At 30.0% G+C, this 9002-nt stretch overlaps 3 long non-coding RNA genes across 3 annotated transcripts; all 3 read left to right on the top strand.

Annotated features, from left to right (window-relative positions):
- Positions 1-1330: 1330 nt before the first annotated feature.
- On the top strand, positions 1331-2612 carry LOC146887184 (uncharacterized). The gene is made up of 3 exons (XR_014994271.1): positions 1331-1836; positions 1913-2278; positions 2354-2612. It is a non-coding gene; the product is annotated as an uncharacterized LOC146887184 (long non-coding RNA).
- Positions 2613-6577: 3965 nt separating this feature from the next.
- On the top strand, positions 6578-7193 carry LOC146887183 (uncharacterized). The gene is made up of 3 exons (XR_014994404.1): positions 6578-6798; positions 6896-6992; positions 7079-7193. It is a non-coding gene; the product is annotated as an uncharacterized LOC146887183 (long non-coding RNA).
- A 585-nt stretch (positions 7194-7778) lies between these two features.
- LOC146887182 (uncharacterized) lies at positions 7779-8372 on the top strand. Its single transcript, XR_014994449.1, has 3 exons — positions 7779-7920; positions 8014-8134; positions 8201-8372. It is a non-coding gene; the product is annotated as an uncharacterized LOC146887182 (long non-coding RNA).
- Positions 8373-9002: the final 630 nt, after the last annotated feature.

The following is a 9002-nucleotide window of genomic DNA, read 5'->3' as shown; positions in this document are numbered from 1 at the left end:
TTTTTTGGGTTTGTCAACCTAACTGTTATTTTTCTTGAATTTTTTTACAAAGATCTAATGGTTTTTTTTGTTTATCTTATTTTTCAGGTAGAGAAATGGTTGAAATGAAGAGTACAACCACATACATCTTCTTTTTCCACCAAAAAACCCATTATGGAGATGTTTTTTCTATTTTTCTTTCATTTCATCGTTTCATCTTCTCTGTTCATCATATTTGTTTTCTTTTCAGGCTTCAACTGAAGGTTAAAAAGACATGCATCTGAGATTTCCCGTTCATCTGTCCATTTTTGTTGTGGATATCTTATTTTTTTTGTTTGTCAACCTAACTGGTATTTTTCTTCAATTTTTTTACAAAGATCTAATGTTTTTTTTTCTTCATCTTATTTTTCAGTTACATAAATTGTTGAAATCAAGAGTACAACCTTCAACATCTGAGATTTCCCGTTCATCTGTCCATTTTTGTTGTTCATCTCTTAACTTTTTTGTTTCTTAACCTAACTGGTATTTTTCTTTATGTTTCTTTCAAATATGTATTGGTTCTTTGCTTGATCTTATTTTTCAGTGTTTAAATGCTTCAAATGAAGAGTACAAGCACAATCTTTTGTTTAAAATTGAAGAAAAAACTCGACTCTGGCGAGGCTATTTATATCTTTCTTACATTTCATCTGTTCATCTTCTTCTCTTCATCATCTTCCTTGAATGGGTTTGCGTTCAACATGAACACTACAAACACGTTCAACATCAAGACTCGCTTCTCTTCAGATTTCTTTGTTTTTGTTGAAACCTTTTATTTATTTTGGTTTCTCAACCGAACTGTTATGGTTCCCCGTGTTTTTTGCAAAGATCTCATGGTTTGTTTTGTTCATCTTATTTTCCAGGTATATACAAGGTTGAAATGAAGAGTACAACCACATACATCTTTTTCTCCAGGTATATCTCTGAGCTTTCTGCAGATCATATTCTTCTGTTCTTCTTTTCTCTATATTGCTTCATGTTAATTTTCAGTTTTTTGAATTTTTGAAATGAAGATTAAAACACAAACATGTTTTTTAAACCGCAAAATAACGTTTCTTATGTTCATCATTTTTGTTTTGAACGCCAGACATAGATGTCAGGTTTTTTCATGTTGTAATTTCTTATTATTTTTAATTTATTTCGACTTCTACTTTTCATTTTTAAAAACTTTTTGTATTCTCTGTGTATTCAAAATAACAGTTCACAAAGTTTAAATTTGTAATTGTAATTTTTTATTTTTTTAAATTTTTTTTATTATTTCAACCCTATTATCTTTTAAGTCGTCCTTTTTTTACACTTTTATATTCACAATTAATTGAATAAATTGTGATGCACGCTTCATTATGTTTCTTTATCTTCCACCTTCCACGACATTTCTTCTGCTTTAAGCATCCGTCATTTCATAAAATATTTAATTGTACTATTGATATATATTTCTTTTTATTTTTTCACCTTATTAAGTTAAATAATCCAACCCTATTCTCTTTTAAGTCGTCCTTTTTTTTCACTTTTAAATTGACAAATAATTGAATAAATTCTGATGCACGCTTCACGTGTAAGTACGGACCCTACCAAAAGGAATGACTTTTCCATTTCTCTTTCTGTATATTTGCAACAGTAATGACCTTTCGTTTTCTCTTTCTATATATTGGCGTCTACATACTGACAAAACTTATTTCTTTTGTGTGACCCATTATCTTCTCTTCCAATTATTCTTCATACCCACTATTTACTGAAACAATGGAATCCGTGCGCACACAACAAGCCATACTTTCTGGCAAAATGCTTGGTGGTTTCGTCACTATGTTTTTGAAACACCAGGTTTTTTCTTTATTCATTCACATTCCTTTTTATTTTTGGTTTGTATTTCTTTATTCTAACCTTCCTTATTTTGAAGGATTTTGGGTACGTCGACCGTCTCTTCATAATACGTAATTTGAAGGACCTTGGTTCACAGTGGACCATTGTTGATTACGAGAGGAATGTTCATACTGTTACGTACAACATGAATATTCACACTCCAATGATCACCCAAGGCTGGAATGATTTAATATCTTTTTATGCAGATGAGTCTGACAAATTGGTTGTCTTCAAATATTTTGGAAATTCGTCCTTCCAACTACACGTCTCTAAACGTGTTTGCGACTCAACATTGAAAGCCAACTTCTTCAACCATCTTTCTCTTCGTCGTCCTCTACATACTTCAGACTTAAAGCATTTTGAAGTTCAACTATCAACATATTACTGTCGATCCAGCGACTTGGTTAGTTTTTTTTTCTTTGATTATTTATTTACATTGATTCTGAATAAGTAAGATATTTTCTCCTTTTTGTTGCAGTATTTGAAAAAAGAAATTGCGACTTATTTTAAAAACAGTGGTCTTAGATCTATTGTTCTACACGGACCACGAGGACAAGTCGAATGTAAACTGATCATAAGACCTAATTGTGTTAAGATTGGAACTGGCTGGAAAAGTTTTTGTAATCTTCATCAACTTTCTGCAGATGATCATCGTCAGGTTTTTTTTGAAGTTGAAGGACACACAACAACCAACCATATCAAAGTGTTTTATCCATTAATTTGGTTTTAAGTTATAACATGTTGTATAGTCTTTTTGTTAATCTTCTTTTATATATATATATATATATATATATATATATATATATATATATATATATATATATATATATATATATAAGAAGATTTTTAGGTCAATTATATTTTGTATGCACTTATAACATATATTAGTCTATGTGTTTGCTTTTATACATTTAGTCTGTATGATATTTTTTATTTTTTCTTATGTTTACAAGTTTTGTACACGACATTAATGACTAATATATTTTTATAAAATTAAACTATTACATTTAAATCATTACTTTAAACAGAATATAAATTAATGTTTTTTTCAATTATAATTTTAATCATACACGTCATTAAAAGACATTAAATTTGAATCATTATATAGTATTAGATTTCCTGAGCAACATTTGAATATTTATAATTTTAATTAGTATAAATCATTTCATTTAATATTTCAATAAATATTCCTTTTTATTAATTTCAAATCACCCAGTCTATCAGGTTTCCCCGCATTAATTACTCCACTGCTCGAGGTAATGATGATTGAACTCCTCGATCATCTGCAACACTCTTTCATTATTTGAAATCATTCAGCCGATAAAATTAATGACCATTTCTTTTTCCAAGAGACGTTTAGAAATTTGAAACGTTTTTCTCATTATTTTTTCCACCTCTCACGAGAATGATGATTGCAGTGTCTGTTGCCGTGTCATACTTATCTCATTCTCCACACTCTTCCACTGTCTGGTATATATTTGTTTCATTAATTTTTTTTGCAGGATGAAAGTAATTAACTTATCTTCTCTGCTTGACATTAACACCATTACACTGCGATAACAAGCCTTCCTCTTGCACTTCAAGAAGTTCTTATTCATTACAAAAAGGTATGACTGTTAAACCCTTTTATCAACTCTACTTCTCTTCATCTCCTATATCTTCTCACCATATTTCTTTCTCGCCATATTCTATGGATGTTTTTACAAACAGCATTTTTTATATTCGGTTTTGATCTTCATCTTCGTCTCATTTTTCTAAGCAGACGTGTCTCTAAGCAGTGGTATTTATATTATTTTCTGTTCATCTTTCTCGCCATATTGTATGCATGTTTTTATAAGCAGCCTTTTTTATAATCGATTTTGATCTTCATCTTCCTTTCATGTTTTTATAATCGATTTTGATCTTCATGTTTTTATAAGCATCTTTCTCTGATTTTTTTAAGCAGTCTTTTTGATATTATGTTCTGTTCATTATCTTTCTGTCATTTTTTAAAACAGACGTTCTTAGAAGCTGTTATTTTCATCATGTTCAACAATTTGTTCAACACTGTTACAGTCCGTTTAATTTATATTTCCCAAAACAAACCTATTTTTCCAATTTTACAGATGACAACTAAGCAATGCATCCTTGGTGAACAATCCATACTTGGCTCAAAATGGAAGGGTGGATTCTTTACTATTTTCATGGAAGACCAGGTTTTTGCGAATTTGCTTACTATTTACCATCACTGTTCTCTGACATCCTTTACTAATTATGTTTTTATGTTGTTTTTCTTATGAAGGATTTTGCGTTCGTCAATCGTTTGTTTGTCATTCAATTAGGCATTGAACTGGGACCACGTTGGACTATTTGTGATAAAAAAGGCCATGCTCACCATGTTACCTTCAACATGAATACCTATGGTCCGCGAATTACTGATGGCTGGGTTGATATAAGAAAGTTTTATCAAATTCAACCACCGAAACTATGTTATTTAAGGCATCTCGGGAATTCTGTTTTTGAAATACACTTTTACGATCATTGTTCAGAATCAACTGTCCATAAATTCCTAAGTCATGTTAGAACAAATGCTCCTCTCATAAGGACCAAGTTAATTCATTTTGAGTTCCGGCTTTCTAAGTACAACTGCAAAGCAAGCTTTCTGGTGATTTTTTTTATCTTCTTTGTCCATCATTTATTTTCTTTAACCTTGACACCTACAAAAGTAATTTTTGTCCATATTTTTTTTTCCAGGGCTTAAATTCAGACTTACGATAATATTTTGCTAACACTCAGTTCTCACACATTGTTCTTTACGGTCCAAAGGCACGAGTTGAATGCAAGTTGTTGATTAGACCTAGATCAGTCAAGATAGGAAGTGGATGGAAACGTTTTCGTGAAGTGCATGGTCTCGAGGAAAAAGATTTAATTCTTTTTGAGGTTGACGGTCAACAAGCAAGCAATGATGTCAATGTTCTTCTTAATATAAATGATTATTATCATCCGCTATGAACAATCTATAAACAATATTTCTTAACAGATTTCTAATCTGTATGTTTTGTATGAACTTTAGTTGTTTATTATTATATTAGATATATGTATATGTTTTAGTCGGTTTATTTTGAACTTCTGCAAAGTTATTTACTCATACCTGCTCCATATCTTCTTCCATATACGTAAATCTGTGGCATTTAATTACTGTCAGACACAAATCATATCATGTCTCTGCTTTTTATTTTTATTTTATATATATTTAAATATATAGCTATCCAGAACATTTTTCATACACATCCCTTATAATACTTTTTTAATATTTCATTTCAATGTCTATTGATATGACATATTGCACTGCTTCATTATGTTTCTTTATCTTCCACCTTCCACGACATTTCTTCTGGTGTAAGCATCCGTCATTTCATAAAATATTTAATTGTACTATTGATATATATTTCTTTTTTTTTTCACTTTATTAACTTAAATAATCCAAACGAGTGCCTTCTCCTACAAGTTTCAAACACAGTTCCTTCTCTTAGAAGATTGTTTCGCTTCTGCACCATACTTTTATTTGTCTTTTTGTACAGATCCAACACAGTTGCTTCATCCAGAAGACGTTTCACATACATTAACGTATTCTTACAAGCCATTAACGTTTGCAGTCATCACAGGTATGTACTTCATTTGTTTTATGTACAAATATAGTAGTGTTGCTTTACAGACGAAATGATATGACATTTGCAGTTCTGAAATTTCGTCTAAGACATTATCGTTTGCTATCACTTTTCTCTACATTTCCTCTTTCGTGAATGCATAAGAAACCAGGATGTATGCATGTATATGCAGTTTTTTTCTTAATTGTTTTTTGCTTACTCCATCACGCCAACCCTTTTTTTATTCACTTTCAAGTAATGTGCTTCATGCTTTATTTTCATCAGAATGCTTTTCTCTGAATTTTCCTTTACTATGAAACCTTTCAATAAATGAATATCAATACTTGATTCCTTCTGACATCAAGAAATGTTATTTGCAGGGTTGACCAATATATATTCCCATGACTTTTGTCAAAACGTTCGTACAACATGTTTGAATAGTCCTTATTTGAATATATTCTACTTTTTGCTTTCTTTTACCATTTCAAAAATTTCCATATCCACGTCTTCATTAATCGTTTAACTTCTTTTACTCTCCTTTGACTAATAAAAAATACAATGTGATAAGTAATTTATTATTTCAACCTTTTTTTGGTATTTCTTTACTTTAGTGGTTTGCATAACAATTTTGTCTTATTAGTTCCTTATTTATGTATGTAAGTATAAATATGTCTCCAATCTAATCCGGTCTTTTTTACTTTTCACTTTTCAATATTGTTCTTCTGAGTTCAACATGTCTCTCTGTGAAGTTCCACACCAAAGCCAGAGCATAAGCGAAGTAAGCCCCCAGAAGGAAAATTGGAATATTATCGCTAGGGTCATTCGTTCATGGTTTGTTCCTGATTTCACTAAACAGAGGTGTCCTTTTTCCATGGAGTTCGTTATTCAAGACAAAGAGGTTATTATTATTGTTATTCTTTAAATTCTTCCATTACACCTACTTTCATTTAGAAATTTGTATGTATTAAATAGTGGTATGCTAAACAAATTTATACTAAAATTTATAAATGTTCATTTTATGTGTTTCAGGGTTCTAAAATACATGCTTCAATTAGACGTACTCTAATTTACAAATTTCAAAATGACATTTCTGAAGGCCATGTTTATGCTATACAAAACTTCAGTGTTGCTCCGAATTCTGGAATATACAGAACAACACACCACCCTTATAAGATAAATTTCCAGTTTGGTACAAAAGTTTCTTTGGTTAATGTTAATTTGGTTCCTGATATTAAACCACAATACACACCTTTGTCTTTATTGACAACCTCTGCATTTGATACTGATTATTTGGTTGGTAAGTCAATCTTTTTAGTTCCGTAACTATTAATTTATTTCTTAATAAACATTTTTTGTTAAAGTATCTGATTTAACACATATACAATGCATTTTAGATATTTTGGGATTACTGGTCGGAGTGGGGACTGAAAGAGAATTGCAAGTTGATGGAAAGACAACAAAATTAAATGTCATAGCAATAGAAGCCGATGGGTATTGTATATCTATACTATATTAAATTCCTTTTTATATTTCTTTCCAAATAACTACCTCACATTATATTGCACTTTAATTATTAGGTTTCGAATAGAGTGTACTTTGTTTGGTATTTATGTGGATGAACTGAATGTATTTCTTTCGAGTGGAGAAGTACAAAATACTGCTGTAAGCATAGAATTTGCGAAAGTCAAAACTTTTCAAGGTAAAATTTTCTTATTACTTTTACAAAGTAGTTTGTACTAATTATTACATGTTACTCTCACATACACTATATTTTTAAATATAGATAAGGTTCAAGTTCAAAATTGTAAGTTCTGCACCCGTATTAAGTACAATGTTAACTTCAAGGAAGCATCTGAACTTAAATCAAGGTAATTTCTATTCAAAATTTATTTTTAAAAGTATAGTGTATCTGATATTTCAGATATGACATACACTATATTTTCTTTACTTTGTAATGCAAATTATCCTTGATTGCGTGAACTTGATATTTCAGATATACATACATTCAATAATATATTTAATTTTTATGAGTATAACTATATTTCCTTTTGCACAAAATGATTGAGAACAATGAATCTCCCTCTCAAGGATTAACGCAACTTTCTCAAACTTCAAAAATGTCAAAGAGGACTTTTTAACACTTACACCTAGAACCAACATTCAAGGTCTAAAAGATTGTAAAGAGGTTAGAAAATATTTTTGTATCATTGTGCAATTTTTCGTATTGACAATAATACATTCATTAATGTTTTTTATATTGAAAGGTCACCACTTTCATATTGTTTGGAACAATTAAGCATATCTTGGTTGACGATGACTGGTGGTATACTGCTTGTGTGTGCAACAAAGCTGTTTATCCAGATTCCAAGATGTTCTTTTGTGAAAAGTGTAACAAGCATGTTATAAAAGTCTTTCCAAGGTTAACGAATTGTTTTTTAATATTAATGTCAATTTTAAACAACATGGTAAAATTAATTTATGAAGTTGATGAAATTTATTTATCAATTTTCAGATATAGGATTAAGATCCGAGTTATGGACTCTTCCGATTCAACCACATTTGTCCTCTTTGATAGGGATGCAACTACCCTTTTCAAAAAAACTTGTGCTGATATGTTAGACGCTCATGATAAGGTATACTCTTCAATATGTCCACTTATATATTTAATTACACAATGTATAATTATTTTTTAGTTGTAGATGAATTCTTCTGGAAATTTGCCTAAGCAGTTTGATGAGTTAGTTGATAGAAGTCTGCTTTTTAAAGTGGAAAGTAGGAACGATCAGAATTTCAAACTTGAACAGTCTTTCAGAGTGAAGAAAATATGTGTTGATGATGATATCATTGACAAATTCAATGATTCTTCGTTGAAATCTGTGGTAAGATGTAATTTAAGATAATATTTTTTACATTATAATCTCTTTATAATGCAGTCATGTTTTTCTTTTCTATCATCTCATTATTTCTACCTATTTGAAGGATGTTTATGCTGGGAATTGTGAGTTTAACAGGGAAAAATTGCGTATAGTGAATGAGTCCACCGTTAATATTTCAGAGGTATACAACTTATATTCATGTTTTTAAAATCAATGATTTCTTTCATAATTTTAATAATGTTTTCCTTTTGTTATGTCGATTTTGTTTTAATAAATTTACTTTTAATACTGTAGGATTTATTAGTCCGATTTACCAAAGAAACAATTGAGTCTGGATCCCAATCACCTGAACTAATCCAAGATAATCCAACCAACGATGATGCTAGCAATTCACATAAGAGAGAATCTGGAAAGAAAGCTGCATCACTTGAATCCATCGAAGAAGACAATGTTCCATTGAAGCTTTTAAAAAGAAATATTAAGAAGGAAAAATCAGCGATTTGAGATCCACTTTTAGTTATTCTATTTCAAGACTATTATTTTTATGACTTTCATTTTGGGGATGTAATATGTCTACGTTATTTGTTGTCTTTAAATTCCTCTGAACATCAACTTCTATGTTAAA

The sequence above is a fragment of the Vigna unguiculata genome, chromosome 4, assembly GCF_037176805.1.
Source record: "Vigna unguiculata cultivar grain cowpea cultivar isolate G323 ecotype 2 chromosome 4, ASM3717680v1, whole genome shotgun sequence".
NCBI lineage: Eukaryota > Viridiplantae > Streptophyta > Magnoliopsida > Fabales > Fabaceae > Vigna > Vigna unguiculata.
Note: the sequence above shows the minus strand (reverse complement) of the source record. Positions and strands in the feature narration are given on the sequence as shown.